Raw genomic sequence first — 18,422 nt, forward strand, 5'->3', positions numbered from 1 at the left:
GGTTCACTATCTTGCTAGGGCTTTTTCATTCTCCATTCACTCTCTCTTGCACCCAGGAAATAATGCTTTTCAAATATTGGGTCACCGACCCTTTCTTGTCAATGTTTATATTTGTATAAACTATTCCAGTTCCTTTAATAAGGCTCCCTCATGCTGTCAATGGTATGCAGTAGTCTCTTGAAGCCCCCCCCCCCCGATGTCCCATTCACTCTCTGTGGGCTTACTGGTCTTCACTGGTGACTTTGGCATTCCTCGCGTCTTACCGTCTTCTTTGCTCTCGGCCAGCTGGCTGGGGGTGCGTCCCATTAGCTGCTTAGTTCCCACTTTGCCTTCCTCTGATTTGGGTGGCTCCAGCTGCTCGTGGCAATGATGCAGCAAACGTCACTTTGCTTGGTTGCTCTGCATGTCATTCTCATCAGTCTATGTAATGCGTCCTGCAGTCTGCTCACCTGTGATGTCCCAGTCAGCGTCAGAGTTGGATTCAGCTGTAGTCTCTGTCTCTCACACTTGTTTTTTCTGTTCAGCTCTGTCAGTTTTAAATATTGCAGTGTTGGTTAGCATTTTCCAAAGATTAGAATGTGACATTGGCTTACCGCTTCTGGTCATCCATATTACTCCATCCCTCTTCCTCATCTCAGTACTATAAAAGGGAAAGGGGGGTGAATACGGTTCTTGGCAATGAAAACCCAGGAATCCGTTATCTACCTCACAAAGGGCCATACAGGAATGTTGCAAAGGCACATGGGTGCCATTAAGAATTACAGCTGATGGATTATTCAAATTCAGTATTTTTCGGTCTCTGGAGGGTGTCTTCCCCTACGTTGTCCTCCAACAGATAGCTACCTCCAGGGTCAGTGTCAGGTAGCTTCTGACTTTCCTTGGCTACTCAAGAGAAATGTATCGAAGGAATCAGTGATGATGTTTATAGATGTGTCACAGCACTTTAATCAGCCTGGTGGTATGTTAATCTTTAAATATAAGCCATGCCTGTTTGTGGCATGGTGGCTGCTAGGGCTGCACAAATATACAGCCACTTCAATCTGACATTGTACTAGTGTCCATTTTGTGACCTTTCGGCTTCCGCTATAACAGCGTTAATGTGTATTAGCCACCTGGCCAGTGGGATAATGGACAGGAATGCACACCTTTGTTCGTCCCACAATGTTAAAGCTTCCTCCCAGGGCACAAGAACCCTCCTCAAGAGGTCCCATTGGAACTAGGGCTTCAAAGGCCGCACTCAGATAACAAAGCCACACTCAAACTAGGTTTCTGATCAAAGTAGTCGTTTTGAAGTCAGCAGACATGCAGACGAGGTGGAGTTTGAGTAACCAAATGGAAGAGATAGGCTGAGAAAGGGGTTCTACCATTTTGTTTTCTGCTAGTGCTCTCTAGAGCATCCTGTCATCCAATTTCCTGAAGGACAAGGCACTCTGTGTATGATGTCAGAAGGCAAAGGACACATTTGACAATAGCCCGGATTGAACTGCTTACAGTAGGCTTGCTTGAGGCATCTTCCGGGTCATTTTGCCTCCCTTCATCATGGGGGACACCCCCTCCTTCTTAGATGCATCCTAGGACCGTAAAGGATGTATGATTCTCCTAGAACCCTTTTTAGGATGCAATCTATTCCAAAGGCCTGGGCCATTGAGGTGAGGGCAGATATTAATTTTGACCTAGGTGTGCTCTGTCCCCTAACCATCATCATAAAACAGTGAGTTTTACACTGCTGTTGGACCATGGCCTCTCTGCTGTCTGTGCATTGGAAGCAGGATCCTGGCTGCTGGAGGCGAAAGAACCCTTGTAGATGCCAGACTGAACCAAAGGTACAGAACCAAGAACTCAACTTGCCTTTGGAGTTGTTGGTTTGGGCCTCCACGCAACCCAGATGTCCAGAAGCATTGTGGCCCCTGCATCATTGCCTTGCGATGTCTGTGAGCCAGTCTGAATGTGCTTGAAGCACTTCGATCCACTACAAATCACCCAGTGCTGCTTGTGTCACTCACCGAACCTTCAAACGGCTTGATGCACTTTGAGTCATCCAGATGCTGACTTGACCTATTGATACCGCACTGATCAACCGGCTAGCAGTTTGACTCTGTGTAGGCAAATTATTTACATGGCAAATTGACCTGCTGTAAGGCATAGACTCCCCTAGCTGGAATGCTCAGTCGACTGAGTCAATGCATCATTTTGACACAGATTTGATTGTTGTCTCATGAAATTTAAAGTCATCATCTTGACCATTTCAAATGCTGACTTTACACAATATAGCTGACACATCAACTCTCTCGATGCCAACTGCCAGGTTGGGGGACCGCATCACTCAAAATATCTTGACATCAGCTTGGAAAAAGCAAAAATGCATATATAAGCACATAGCCAAGTTTAATGATGTTGAGTATCCAATGACAAGCACTAAGGTATCTTGAAGAGACCCTTTTCTCCAAGTCCACTTTAATGGGTCATAGTGCATTTTATGCCGCCCTCAATACCTTCCAAAGAAATATCCTTGAACAATTGACATTGCTGCTAATTCTATTGCCTGAGCACCACTGCTTATCAACCCGTAGTGCCTCTTTACATCACATTTCTATGTTCTCTACCTTTCATTTACAGGGATGCTTTTTGTGTGTTTTAATTAGTTTATATGCATTGATTATTCCTATTTGTCTAGGACCTTGATTGGACATTGTTTAATTTAGCGGGACAGGGGCGAATATCGGGGGACGAGGATGGGTGTTAGGCGCTGCTGCCAAGATCTGCCCTGTTACGCTGCGTTCATCGGTGAGAAGATTAATGTTCAGATTAATTGCCAGGCGAGAAGCCATGACGGGGAGGGGGCCTCTCTGAAATGTTTTGGATTGTATCGAATTGCTGAATGGAACGGACCACTGTCAATTGCCATTTGGCTTTTCAAAACGTTATTCAAATCAATTTCTTGAAGTTGTCACGGCAGAAATGCTGGCTCCTGTAGCGTAGTCTGGCACACTCTATGCTCCACCACACAGCTGCCCCGCATGTGATAAGACAAAGCAGAAAATACTGACAATCAAATGAAATACGCCGGTCATGTTCCTTCAAACAGGTCTCTTGATTAGTACCAATGTGCAGCCACTTAGCCCTGTTAAACTCAGCGGCGAGGCACATAACATTATAAACAAGATGACCTAGTTTCACAGCAATGGGCTAAATACTCTGGGTGATAGCTAATCACTCCTATAACAGTAGCACAGGTGGGATTGCAGACTCAACGACTCCACACACCTCTGTAAATCATCGTCCAGTGAGCAACGGGCCAGAAAAATCTGACACTCTCCAATACTGTGCCAGAGAACTTTACTTGTCTGAGCATGGAAGGCCCAGAGGGCCATGAATTGCCAGTATCCGTTTGCATTTGTGCAATTGAAATGAATGCTATAGAACATTCTACAGGAAATCGCGTTCAAAATGATATTGTGGTGAACAAAATTGCTGGCCCAGACAATGCTGCATTCACTAATTCTATTGCATCGAGCTCTGACATTATGGATGAACCTGCAGCCCAGTACGCAGCGTGCAGGCACCCGCCAGAAAGGAACCAGTGGGGCAGATGTCAATAACTGGGATAATGAGGTCCAGCCCGTCCATTTTTCCTCCTGACATCAGAGTCGAGAGCCTTGCCATGATTATAGAAAACAAGTGCCAGCGGGTAGCTATTCCGCCCTGCCCTCTTGACCCTATTGGCATGGCCACTACCATAAACACTCACTGAGAAGACGAGGGATCACCATCAGGGTGTAAATGTAACCTTGTCTAGCCAGAATTATCAGTCATAAAAATACTGCTTCTGCTTATTCTGGAGGACAGTGAAACTGGAGGAGCCATGGGGGTGTGCCATTCCAGAATGGGGAGCTGCTTACAGCTGCCAAAAGGTTTCTCAGCCAAAAACGGAGAATGCCCATGGAGCCTTGGAGCTTAAATAAAAAGTGCCCAACACCATTGGTGCAACTATGAATTGTCCCCATGTCCAGCTTGAGAGTGATTTCTTTACACCAGAGGATCAGGGCACCTATATGCAAATCTCAAGCCCGTAGAATAAAATCACTCAGCAAGCTCAGCAACCTACATGTCAGCAAGTGGTCCAGGGGCTTACACCCAAACACCCAGCCAGTAAGTAAGCTAGATGAAGGAGCAGCTCATGTAAAATTTAAACTAGCCCCTCCCGAAATTAACTATCAGAGGCCCAGTCAGCATACCGGGTACTGTGTGAAACTTGGAATTATAGGGGACACGTGTTATATTTGCATAGAACACCCGAAGTTAACTCTTTTTATCCAGAATCCAGGGGCTCATTAATCAATAAGTGCACTCACAGGCTAAGTGGTTTATGGTTGTTCATCTTTAATCAAGATGATATTATCAATTGCACAAGGCTTATTTATGACAGGGATGCACCTTGGACACTATAGGCATTGATCTGAGGGACAAAAGAGTGGTTAATGGCATGGCATTGGAAAGAATTCTGTACGCCATCGAGTAGTAGAATTGTACTTAGTGCTTTCCTCCATTACAGCAGTGCTGTTTGCATGGGTACAAGACCACAGAATCCTTTGCTTCCTGGTCTGAACTCATTTCCATTGGGGAAGAGACTTTGGGGCATTGTTAATGGATAAGAAGAGTTGCGCATCCCGTTAACTGTTTAGAATCAACAAGTTATAGATGCCGACACGAGTAAAGGCTCTCGGGTTCTAGTTACTGTTCTCATCTCCTTGGGAAGATTGAATGGTGAAAAATCAGAGCTATTGTAATAGTTCTACATCATGTTGTACTTTAATGGCCGTGCGGCCGAATAAAAAGTTATTGATGATGATGATGGTTTTGGTTTGTGTTGCTACTGTGATCAGTTCACCCATATCCTGAAGAAATATTCTTCCCTTGGCCCGAGTTACCAAAAGAGGTGATGGAGGTGTACCTGCTGGACTGTGCATGTTTCAACTTTATGATTGGGACTACTGCTGGTTTAGTGGTAGTGTGGGATAGAGTAGGCAGTTTAGCCACTACACATTGTGGAGAATCCTTTGGTTCCCCAACTAAAATCCTGCCTAGAGTCTGTACTGCGGGAGGATCACATGGGTGGATACCAGGTCTAGGGATGTGGGGAGATTGCGCAGAGCGAGACACTGTATTTTTCCTTATAGAGGAATACTGTTAACCCAAGTTTAAAAGAGGTACTGGCTAATTGCTATCTTGGTACATCTTAATCTTCTAGTAAGGGGAAAGGCAGCACACCTGAAAGAGTATCTCCACTTTGTGTTGCACCCAAGAACCCAATTGTTTTTACATCTACAGTCTCAAATCCTCCAAGATCAAAAGTATTCTAACAGGAACAACAAATATGTCTCCTTTTCTGTCCCTTCTGTCTCTAAAAGGGTTAAACCTTATAATTCTTTCCTTAATAAAATCTTGGGAATAAAAAACCTTTTTACATAATTTTAAGAAGCAGAGAAATCCAAGTATTCCAAGTTAAACTTCAATTTCCAGGATTCCTCAGGGAATGTTAAGAAAAAGAGGGCTCAAGAGGCAGGCAGGAGTCCAGGTCAGGCTGACAAGCCTAATTAATCTAAACAAGGACAGCCAATTAAGCCTAAGGGCCTGCACCTAAATCTAATCAGTCCACCCAAAGGGCATAAAAGCCTGCTGTTAGTGAAGCAGCAGAAAGAATGTGGATTGTCGGAAAGCGTAGAAGCAGAGGAAACATAGCACTTAGCCAGCAGAACAAGAGGAAGTGTGACCAGAATAGGGACGCCAGAGTAGATGGGCAAATGCCAATTATAAACTCAGAGTTGGCCCTGTGCTCACAAACCCTGAAGAGCAGAGGCAGCAGTCACTGGAGAAAAAAGAAAGCAGCAGGTAGTCTTTCCAGGTGCGCCTCAGCGTGATGTATACCAAGCTGAAGTTGCAGTTGTTGCTCAGGCCCTTGCGCAGAGCCCAGCCAAGGGAAACTTGAGAGTGGGAAGCTCTCGCTCAATGGGGCTGGATCACAGACAGATGTGCAGTGGAGGGTTGTGGATCCCAGGAGTGCCTGTAGCAGGAGAAGCAGAAAAGAAAAACCCAGAAGCCTTGCAGCACGCAACCTTTATAATGGGAGTCGGAAGAAGAAGCATCATACTTCTAATAACAAGAGGTTTCCTGCTGGTAGCTGTAACCAGCTTTCAATTGTACTTGGTTATGAGCGAGTAAGAATCAACCATAGAAATTAAAAGTATTTTACTAATGCGAAAGTAGCAAGCGCTTACCTGGAATGCTAGCATGTGAAGAAAAGTCTTTCTTACATGAGAAGCAGAAATACTTTGTTGCCAAGCGGTCCCGTGTCTCTGATTAGCACAGAGAACTCTGCTGGTAGCCGAAGCAAAGCAAAACTGACTTTCCTGAAAAATTGCAGGTATTGTAAAAGGGACCACATGCATGAGACAATGTTGTCCTGATCCTTAGAGGCTGAGACCAAAAGGTGGGAACAAGTCTTTATTTGAAGTGGCAGTTCAATCTTTAAACTCAATGGCGTGCACTTAATGTTAGTTTCCATTGTGAACATTTACCTTGCAACACATCAAAGGTTGAAGAAACAGAAGAAAGCCATGATAGAAGTTGACGATATAACAGGCAATGTCCATGCACACATGAAAGGTACACTGGTGGTTTTGAAGTTGCTGAAAGTGTTCGTACCCAAAGGTCTACATCCAAAGTTGGGAATGTGGCACAACCACTTTGTGGTAAACACTGAAGATCAGGTGTACAAAAAGCTGGAGAACAGAGCTGTTTACTTGTTCACCAAAGTCAAGAGGAATCTATAGTAGCTGCAAGAAAGGTAACAAGGCTGCCCTTTCTGACGAGATAGAAGAAAGAGTGCCTTGCCAGTCTATGGTGGTCAAATACGTGTTGTAGAATGCCTACTTTTAAAGTTGCAGTTAAAGCAGCATATTGGGAAGCACTAGAAGGTGTATTAGCATTAACAAGACTGTGGTTGTCAATCTTGATGAAGTTAACTGTGGGGCCAATGGAGCTGTTCTCACAGTCATATTGCAGAAATAAGTTGGTTAAATGGTTCTACCATTTTGTTTTCTGCTAGTGCTCTCTAGAGCATCCTGTCATCCAATTTCCTGAAGGACAAGGCACTCTGTGTATGATGTCAGAAGGCAAAGGACACATTTGACAATAGCCCGGATTGAACTGCTTACAGTAGGCTTGCTTGAGGCATCTTCCGGGTCATTTTGCCTCCCTTCATCATGGGGGACACCCCCTCCTTCTTAGATGCATCCTAGGACCGTAAAAGATGTATGATTCTCCTAGAACCCTTTTTAGGATGCAATCTATTCCAAAGGCCTATGCCATTGCGGTGAGGGCAGACATTAATTTTGACCTAGGTTGAGAGAAGAATTCATCTCAAACAAGAACATCCTGACAATTGTATGAAAGATACAGCAGACTCCAGAAATTAAGAAGTTGTTGGCAAAGTGGAAGAAGAAACATTTTCCAAATTCATCTGTTCTTTCTTGAAGGAAGTCATCAAAGAAACTCCATTGGTGGTGTTAACTCTTTGTGGAACTGTAAAGAAGGAGGTCTTTTGTCAAACAAAAAGGATACTTTAAACAGTGGATTTTATTTGTATGAAATGTTTGATTCCTTTAAACTTTTCAAGACTTTTGTTGAAACTTTATTGTTGCTTGGATGAAATGTACTTTGGATATTCTTGGGGAGCAAGATCTGCATAGGACCACCAGATGCCATCCAAGAAAAATGGGTGCTTGGTAACCTTTTTTTATGTCGTGTTTATGTTATTTTATTGTGGATATTGTTTATGGTGTGGGTTAGTTTTGTGAATATAGTCGGAGGTTTTCCCTTAGATTGTCAAAAGAGAAATTATATCGTGCCTCCTATTGCAATAAATATATGTATATTGGCCTACGCCAAGCTGCTCGAAAGTCGCTTGCGAAAGAATCTGTGTTGCAAGGTCCTGACCTTAAAATCAATGTGAGCCGCCATTTTAGGTTCATCTGCCATTTTAGGATTCGCTTTGTAAAAGTCACCCTGTGAGTTAAAATGGTGGACGATGCAAGACAAGAAAGGAAGGGGGGAACAAGAGTGAACATTGGACATATTGAACTCTGTGAACTTAATACGTACTGGTCCTCACCAGGAACCTCAGAGTCAATACTCTTCGGAACGCTCCCGAGCCTTCAAACCAGTGAAGTAACTGGAATCGATGTGCCCCTGCAAATCCACGCAGGATGGAGAGCTCATCTTTCAAGAATATAAGGTGAAATTGCTGTGAGGGCATTTCTGAGGTGATTAGTTGGGGAGGACTATGGGGGTGCCATCACTTGAATCCACAAGTGGCTAAATCCATCTCTCCACTTGCAGGAGAATATTTCTACGGGTTAAGCAGTCAAGATTAGGAGGGCATATCCAGTCAGTCATCGCTGCACTACGCATCCCGTGGGTGGAGACCGCAGCTGTCTGGGTCCGACCGACGCCCCTGTGGGAGCCAGGTGAGCGTAACAATAGCTAGTACAAGAGAAGTTGCAAAGGCTCATCCACTGTGGGACGAGAATGGTGACACCCCAGCATAATTCTTGGGAGATAGAGCAAAATCATTTGTGCCATTTTGGGGGCAGATAGCGAATTCAGAAGACATTAGAAAGCTAGCGAGAGTACTGGAGAGAACTATCAACCGGACCACGGACATACTCTACAATATGACGTTAGAACAGAAGGCGATAAGACCAGTAGCACTTCAAAACCGGATGGCATTAGCTGTCATTCTGGCTGAGCGTGGTGGAGTGTGTAAATTAGTGGGGTCCGCTTTCTGTGTTTTCGTACCAGATTCCTCCCCAACTATCTTCAAGGCAATACAGAATCTGCACGTCCTTAGTTCAGAAGTACATGTTCCCGAGGGAAACTGGGATTTTACCGCTTGGTTCTGGGACTTCTTGCGACCTTGGGGTTGGAAGGTACTTTCGGTCTTGCTGATTATTTTGAGAATCCTGTTATTTCTTTGTTGCTGTATTCAGTGTCTACCTGGTATGTGTTCGATGCTAGGGGGATGTTGCGCACAAGCGATAGGTTCGATAGGACATAAAGTGTATGCCCCAGATAAAACTTCCAAAGAATATGTGTTAAAAGAAATTTTTGCAAATTACCTAATGACAATAGATATTTCTGACAGTGATTCAGGGTGCATGGACGATGATGCATGGAGTTATTTGCAAGGAGATGCAAAGTAGTTTTAGCACTTGGCATAGGCCAAAAAGAGGGTTTGTCAAAAGAGAAATTATATTGTGCCTCCTATTGCAATAAATATATGTATATTGGCCTGCGCCAAGCTGCTCAAAAGTCGCTTGCAAAAGAATCTGTGTTGCAAGGTCCTGACCTTAAAATCAATGTAAGCCGCCATTTTAGGTTCATCCGCCATTTTAGGATTCGCTTTGTAAAAGTCACCCTGTGAGTTAAAATGGTGGACGATGTCATTCCAAAATACAACATGGCCGTCTTGACCTCTGTACATAGCTAATATGTAACTTGCCTGCAGGCCACTTGTTGAGGTCGTGAACTGAGACCTTGTCCTTCGTTGACTTGTGTGTAAGGGATTACTCGTGTAAAGAAACTAATCCACGAGTATACTATAAAAACAATGTATTCAAATACTGAACATAGAACACTTGTTTATCCCAATTGTATTAATGTTTAAGAAGACTAACATGGAAAATCCCAGATCACACAGTTGCTGTATAGGCTTGTTGATCCATGTATTAAAGGCAAACAAGTTATATGCAGTTGTTCGAGACTTGGCATGAAAGCTAGATCGGTGATGTATTAAGTGGAATATTAACCCGATGTGGGGCTGGACATTGTGCGCACAAAGTGTATAAAAAGCCAATGCATTCTAATTTACAGCGTCTCTCACTGGACACACTGAACCACGCTGGAGTTCGTTGTGTTGTACTTAGGGCCGATAGCTATCTGATTTTGCTCTGTTTTTGTAACTGGATTCAGTATAAAATAAAGTACTTTGTATGTTCCTTTGTAACCCATGTTCGGTGTATTTCCTTTTGGGGTACTCAGCCTCGATATTCTGATTTTGTTTTCACAAGATATTAGAATAGTTAGGGAATCCCCTGGTAGAGTAGATTTTGTTAGGATTTTTGTTATTATTTTGTACACAATATAATGGCAAATCCTGAGAAAACTCAGTACAGTGTTGTGCCTCACATTACTGACCTTCACAACATCCATGTACTTCTTTAGAGCAATCATAATTGTGTACCTATTAACTGGACAATGTATCTGCATCCCAGGTCAAAAAGAATAGGCATTCTGTGGTTATGCAGATTAATTCCTAGAAAAGCCCAGAAGCAGTCCGGGATGAGTTGTGCCTCACCCATCACCTATACCTATCTCTTGAATGGTCCTAGTAGGTCTCAAGAAAGCCCAGGAAGCCTAGTGCAAGGCAGTGTTCCCAGAGTAACCACAGTTCAAAAGCCACCCTCACTTAAATGTGTTCATACTTCCCCCCCAGTTTTACTATTTCTGGAAACTGTCCATTCCGGGGATTATGGGAGTGTTTAGAAAATGTGGGTCTGTTTTCTTGGGCATGATTCCTTCGTGAGCAAGCTTACAATGACACCCTAGCACTGGTATGGGCTTAAAAGCATGATCAAATCATAGTTTAAGACATGCCCATGTCTCATACCTACCAAGATAACTGCTAGAAAATCTGGATGGGGGTGTGAGGCATTATCTGTCCACTTTTTAGAGGTTGGCCAAGGAACCACATTGTTCACAACACTTGAGAAAAAAAAAACGTTACCTTTGCCACCTAGGTCTATAAGAGTCACCTATCTCTCCAGGTAGTACAACACTGTGTAATAATGTAATTAAAGAACATGGTTATCATTAGAAATCATTTGCCTATATAGTCATATCACTGATCATAAGCAATATGCAAGCAAGAGCCATACATCATACCTAAAACACGAAGAAGAAACACACACACATCATTTAACCTTACATCTTGGAGCATAACTAACCCAACACATAATTGTGTCTTATCTCTCTTAAACATAGTCCTCATATAGCAGACAAAGATGTCCACATGAATGCAAACCATTTGCCCTATGCCTGAATCCTTCCCAGGAACCACAACCTCCTTGCCCACTTTCCCTCCCTCTTACTTCACGCCGACTCTTGCTCTGCTCCCCAACAGGCTAAGGTGTGTCTTCCCAGGTGGAACTTTCACATTTGAAACATTTGTGAGAGGGTCGGGGCCATGACCCTATCTGGGAAAGCTAATAGGAAATTGGGAGGGCTCCAGTCCCTGGTCCTTCTTTCTGAGCCGGCATACTTGAGAAGATTACCTATCTATTATCATCATGCCTGCCCAGAACATTCTGACCGTATCCTTTTCTTTGTCCCACAGGACTGCCAGTGACAGCAGACATGGCTGTAAGACAGACAGCAAGCAACCAAGACCACAGAGAGAGAGAGAGCTGAGTGAACGTAGTGCAGAGAAGACCATGTCTCAGCAAACCATGCCACTACATGACACACTTCATCATAATGCCAACACGATTCAGGGCACAGGGGAGTGTGCAATGTGAGGTATTGGTTGGTGGGAGGGAGTGATATTTGGGTTTGAAGATGCATGTATGGTCAGTGAGGGAGAATAGTGTAGAGAGCATATATATTGAATTAAAAGGTGACTGGGGAAGTGAAAGTAGAGTGACTGTGATAGAAGGTGGGAGTGGAGTGAGAGTAGTAGTACTGTGGGAGTGGACAGTAGTAGTGTGCAGAAGCGGAGAGTAGTAGAATGGAGAGGGGGAGCAGTAGTGTGGAGAGGGGGAAATTGTAGAGTGGGGAAGAGTAGTAGTTGTGTGGGAAGTGAAGTGTACTAGTAGAGAGTAGAGTGGATTGTGAGAAGAGTGTAGCAGGGAGTAAGATCAGATGGTGAAGGTGGTTAGTAGAGAGAGGAACATCAGCAAGACAGAGATGGAAGTGTTAGGGAGCGTAAAGACAAACCATTGGTGGAGCAGTAGGGGGAGAGAAAAAGAGAGCAACGTGAGATATAGGGAGAGGAACATGAGATCAAGGAAGGAAAAGACCTAGTTGGGCCCAAGTGTCTGAAGGCACCAATCCTAACTTTAGTTCAGATTGCAGAACCTAGAGTAGGGACCACCAATAAGGAGTTTGGAAGTAAATAATATTTGCATTTAGGCCATCATCGTGAGACGGTGAGCAATCAAGGTATTAGGAAATAACGATCTCTAGTGACAAAAAAGAGGTAAATGGATGCAGAGTTTGGGGGGGTGAACGGCCCCCTCTAGACAAGATACAGAGGGACAACCATTTTGCGAGTCCCTCTTCAAAACAATAAAAACTTGATAAAGGTTGTTGCAAGTGTGTGTGTTCTTGAGGCCATCTGTGACACATAATTTTACATGACATAACATAAAATAACGTTTTGATGTCCCGTGATTTCTCCTTGTTTTCTCATTGTTGGTCTTCTCATATGTTATTATGGTAAATATGCAGACCGCCCATTGCAAACCACCGGATGGTAACCATCATTAAGCTGTGCCCTTGAGCCAATGAAAAGTACATGTTAAGTCATTTCAAATTACATTGAATATCCGAGTTCCTGCAAATGGACACTCCATATTGCGCTAAACAAACATACAACATCTGCACTGTGCATGACTCGCAACATATGCATGTGTTCTATGTTGAAATAAATCCGTTTTCAGTTGAACAGGGATGTTTGATGCGCTGGCTGCAAATGCACCACTAAATTCAAACGGTTTACACTTCCTCCAATACACATGAATTTCATTCTTTATTTTGAATTTGCTGCTTTCTTTCTTCTGGCTGTCAGCATTGATGCATATTAAACACAAGCACCTGGTTAACCATTCGAGACAGTCAGGGTGCTAGAATAATTGGTGTTATTTGCTAATATAAATACGTTCTGTGGTGCATGCTTCTACAACCAACCAAACGTGTCCACGTGGTTGCCTTCCCCTTTTCACTGGTCTGCAACCACCAACTGCTGCCCCTGTTTGCCTTGCCCAAATAAAATAACGCCTCTTGTCTCACAGTCTGTCCCCTTTTCAGGTTAATAGCTGGTGTGTAAAAAGGATGTGGCGTGTTTGAGAGAGCCCTTTGCTTTTTTCTTTTTATGGGATGAATTTCCTTTCATGAAGGGTTAATTGCCTTTGAGTGTCATTTAATAAAAGGATTTTGTCTGTGTTTTTAAACAAACAGCACATCCTTTTCGAACTTCCGGGTGCATGGAATTAATGGCTGGTAGGCCAGACTGGACTTGCTGATAACACACATGGAAGACAAGAAAACATTCATTGCGAATTATTCCTGCATTAAACACATTGACCTATTTACATCAGCTTTTCATTCCGTGCATGAACATTTAATACATTTTTGCCCACATGTAGATCAGCTTATCTGGGCTTCTAATTAACCCATAACAATCTCCATTCCTCAACCTTTTTGGAATGTTATTACCTCCGGTAAGAAGATTTAACTTATGAGCCTCAGAACGAGGAACAAGTACATCATTATAATTAAAGGCACAGGAGACGGGGCACTGAACTTACAGGGTACTCACTGGTGGACTGCCTTGTTACATCCTGCCACGCCTATTTCTTTTCTCAACAGTATTAAGCCTCGACCTCTCGCTTAGAGGTACCAGACACCATTGCATCCCTTCGTTACCATGACGGCAACTATTACAAACAACAATAACATTGAACATTTGCTCTCTCAAATTCAGTGCATGATTATGTCATCTACCTATTCATCTAAGATATCATCTCTCAGATGCTTTGGCCTCGCCTTTGTGGCTATTGTAGTACTGGATGCCCAACCATTGGCAATATCCTGGTGGTGCCCAGTATCTGGGTTAAGTGAAATGCAACAAATAATTAAAAAAAAAAACATTAATATAAGCGCCACTAGGTGCAGCACACAGCCAAAGGGCACGAGAAGGCACCCATACCAAAGATGGGCAGAAAATGATCAACTGACAATGCAAGGGTGAATTGAAGGTTTACCTGCCCTGGATCGGTGAAGAGTAGGGTTGGGGAGGGGAGTTGGAGAGGGGAGGTGGGGAGAGGTGCTGGTGCCTGTGGAAGGTCAAATCACCCTAACACATACAGTCCATGAAACCTTGAACAATGCCAGGAAATTCCTGATTGTGTCGAAGTGGGGAAGTGAGAGACAGAAGCAGGTTAGAGGTGAGGGAAAATGTTAGCTACCAGGCAGATGAGAGACGTTTTAAGAGGGCAACTCAAAGGCGAGGAGGTAGGCTATCATTATAAAGTTTTGTTTTCCCTCTTTGCCAATATTCAATAAATGTTCTTTGCCTTACTTCCAACTTTGGAGTCCTTCGACCCATTATTCTTATTTGCTTATGGTTCTCTGCAACTTTCCGGACATCCAGTACCAGTCTCTCCCTTAGCATCCATGTTTCTCCGGTGTGCAGCATTCAGGGAGAGGTGCTTCTCTCCATCTGTCTGGTTCTTGGTGTTAGGGTTTCTTCAGTGGTTAACAGCTTCCTCGCCGCTTGCTTCCCAGTCGCTCCTCTACTGGAATTTTACTTCTTGTTGGTGACTTCCTTCACCTCTTGTTTCCTGCTTGAACCTCTCCCCCAGTTTCTGGCTTCTCTACGATGTGCACTTCTGCAGCTGCTTTCACGTCTGACGATACTGCTCCCAAGCCACAGTCTGGCCGGAGCTCTGATGAGAGGTCACTTCCGGCAACCAGGGAGTCCTTCTTCCCATGTCGTCCTCTCGCTCCAGTTCTCCTTCCTCTTCGGTGGTCTTAGCTCTCTGAGACTCCTCCAGGCAGCGGTCTCTCCTCCAGCCATGCTGAATGTACTTTTTAAATGTCCCAGCACCTATCATCAGTTCCCTACAACTAAACGAATTTCTGTGCTTCTCACTGCCAGTTATCTTCATTGCTCTATGCAGCTTTCTCATCTCAGTACCCTTTGTATTCATATAAGAGTGGTAGTAATTCTAGGTTACTTATGCACACCATAAGAGAGTATATCCACAATGGATACCCTGGGTGGTGGATGGGAGTCATGACAATGGGCCATTAAGGCATGGGGAAAAGAAGGACCATCACTTAAAGGAAAAGGGTAGTGCCATGTCTAATCTGATGATGCATGACCTGCTTGCTGCGATCTGAGCGTGATCTGCTGGTCGCAGGTTCGAATGCCGGCAAGGCCAACTCAGTCTTTCATCCTACCAAGGTCGATAAATGAGTACCAATTTCGGTTGGCTGATATTGTATGTAAATAGGTTCTCTGTAAAGCGCTTTGGATTAAGGCGCTATATAAAAAACATCATTATCATTATCATTAGTCACCCCATGGTCAGGATCAGGTAGCAGCTGCAATCCCCTGATCACAGGGGAAGAGGTCACAGCTGGGAAAGGAGTGATGACATCATCAGATTCATCCCAGGCCCTACTCCTGGTCATTCATCACACCCCTTATCACTGGGGCTGGGCAGGCTTTTGAGAATGACTGTGTATCCATGGTGCTAATGGTCTCCTTGTGCAATATTGTACAGTGTGGTTCAACTCCAAATGGATATCAGCTTTGATCATGAAGCCAACTGTCATTTTAGGCCTTACTCCCTTGCACTGGGGCCCGCCCTGAACATTCTTTGGTCACCACTAGGCCGCCTGCCCTGCCAATTTGCAGCCCATACATGTTGTGGGATGTGTGGTGTTGCATTCTGGTACCTGTCATTCAGGGTGTGATATGATATGATATGACATGTATAACCCGCCTATACACAAGTGTTTCAAGGCGCAATGAGGCTAGGGAGGGGGAACAGAGGGAAGACAGAGACAGCGATGTTAAATGGCCAGCTGACATTGAAAACGCGCAAGTGCAGGGCAAGGGGAAGTGGAAAAGTGCAGAGGGGCATGATGATGGGGCAGAGCAGTACATGGGATCGACGGTAAAAAATAAATAGAATAAATACAAGCAATAAAAGTGTGGACAGCTGGTGGCAGGTGCAAGGGTAAGTGCAGACATCAGGCGTCAAGAGCTGGTAGGGGATTGTCGGGATACAGAAAACAGTCCCCAAGTGCGGGGGTTGCCAGGAAGGCAGTGCAGGTGTGCAACTGGAGGGAACAGGACCTGGGCCCAATATCAGAGGGTGGCCAGGTGAACAGTGCAGTTTCAGTTTCAGCCAGAATTTCAGCAGGGGAGAGGAGGGGAGAAAGCAGAAGCAAAGAGGAAGGTTTTGAGGTGCTTCCAGAACTGGAGATGGTTTTCCTCAAGTTTCAGGGAGACTGTTCCAGAGGGAGGCCCCAGCCAAAGAAAGAGATCTACCACCAACTCGTTTCTTGTTGAAACGACTGACCCTGAGGGAGTTGGAGGCGGATGAACGAAGAGCTTGAGAAGGAAGATATTTAGGAAGACACAGTTGAAGGTATTTAGTCCCCAGGCCCAAGAAGGCCTTGTGGACAATGCTGAGGGTTTTAAACTAAATCCTCACAGCCACTGGGAGCCAGTGCAGAGATTTCAGTCCTGGTTAGATACGATCTCAGGGCTTGAGGCCAAGGACAATTCTTGTAGTCCTGTTCTGGATGAGTTGCGGAGAGTAGAAGCAGGCAGATTTCAAAAGAGGCTGTTGCAGTAGTCCAGCCTAGAGAGAACCACAGCTCTGCAACAGTGAGCTTCTGAGAGAAGGAGAGGAAAGGAAGAATACCTCTGACGAGGTGCAGCTGGTAGTGTACCTTCTTAGAGATATCATAGATAAGAGGATAGAATGAGAGTGTGGAATCTAACATGACCCCAAGGTTTTTAGCCTCACAGGTGGGAGCAGGAAGAGGGCCACGAGAGGCCAGCCAGTGAGTGATAGGAAAGGAGGGAGCAGGTGTGCCGATGAGGAGAATCTCATTCTTACTGGCATTACGACAGAGATCATTGGCAGCACACCACTCCTGGATAACAGACAGGCAGTCAGAGATGAGAGAAGGAGAAGAAGTGGTGGAAGGGAGCCTGAAAATGAGTTGAGTGTGAACTGCATAGTACTGAAAGTTGGGGCAGAGAGCGGCAATGTGGTGGGCAAGAAGTGGCAGGTATTGCTTTAACAGCCAGGAAGAGAGGTTAGACCCCTGGGGAACACCACAGGTAAAGGAGGAAATAGAGGAGAGAAAGGACCCAAGTTGGACCTGGGAGGGTCGATCGGAGAGAAAAGAGGTCAGCCAAGCCAGGGCATGATCGGAGATGCCCAGGTTATCACAGAGACGGTTAAGCAGGATGGCATGGTTGACCGTGTCAAAGGCAGAAGAGAGATCATGTAGATCATGTAGGATGAGGACACAGGGGTGTGGGAATCGAGGTTGGAGAGCAGGTCTTCACAAATGTTCAGGAGAGCAGTTTCCATGCTTCTGGCAGCTCTGAAGTCAGATGGTCATGGAGACAACTAACAGAATCAGTGTGAATATTAAGCTGGGAGATGGACAGATTTTCCAGGAGTTTGCCCAGGAAAGGAGTGATAGAGATTGGCCGATACTTAGCTGGGCAGGACGGGTTGTCAGAGTGTTTCTTAAGAAGAGGGTGCACCTATTTAAGCCAACCTATTGAAGTTGCATTGCCTGGCCCTCTCCTGCTGCATCATGGTCCATGTCAGGTCTTTTATTCACAATGTTTTTTCACCTTCCCCCAATTACATGTCACTCGTACAGCAAAGTTAGTGTATTTGGACATGTACTCACCCAACATCCAGGTCCATTGGCCTCTATACCAGTCTATGTCAAGAGTCAGCATGCTGTTTCTCTGGACCATGGCATTGTGTATGGATCCTTGAAATCGGGCACACCAGTGCATGATGTGAGGGTGGGGTCACAGGTGGCCCAGACGTTGAGGGAGTGGTACTGCTTGCGGTTGCAGTACGCCTCATCCAATGCATGGGCTGCCACCAACTCAACATGAGTGCAATCCAGGGCGCCATGTCCATTGGGCATCTATACCACACTGTAGAATCTGGCCGTGGTGGCATTCTCCTGTGCCGGGGTGGTACTGAGTGTGATGAAATGTACAACATGGAACAGGAGTGCTGTCAGCACCTGTCCACGCACAACAGAGAAGGCTGGCTGTGGGATGTCATGCAGTGTGGCCACTGTGTGCTGAAGCGTGCCCATTGACAGGAAGTGCAGGACAAACACGAGCTTCACCAGTAGTGGAATGGTTATGCTGATATTGATCCTGCTTCCAATATCCTCCTGGCTCAGGGTCAGTAATTCCACTATGGTAACCCTGTTGAGGCGATAAAGAGTTAGTATTTGACTATTTGTTTGGGTGCATGGTGAGGCCCTTTCCTGGGGTATGGGTGCTCTCCTTGCCCACC

The sequence above is a fragment of the Ambystoma mexicanum genome, chromosome 5q (genome assembly GCF_040938575.1).
Source record: "Ambystoma mexicanum isolate Mex_15411 chromosome 5q, UKY_AmexF1_1, whole genome shotgun sequence".
NCBI classification, from domain to species: domain Eukaryota; kingdom Metazoa; phylum Chordata; class Amphibia; order Caudata; family Ambystomatidae; genus Ambystoma; species Ambystoma mexicanum.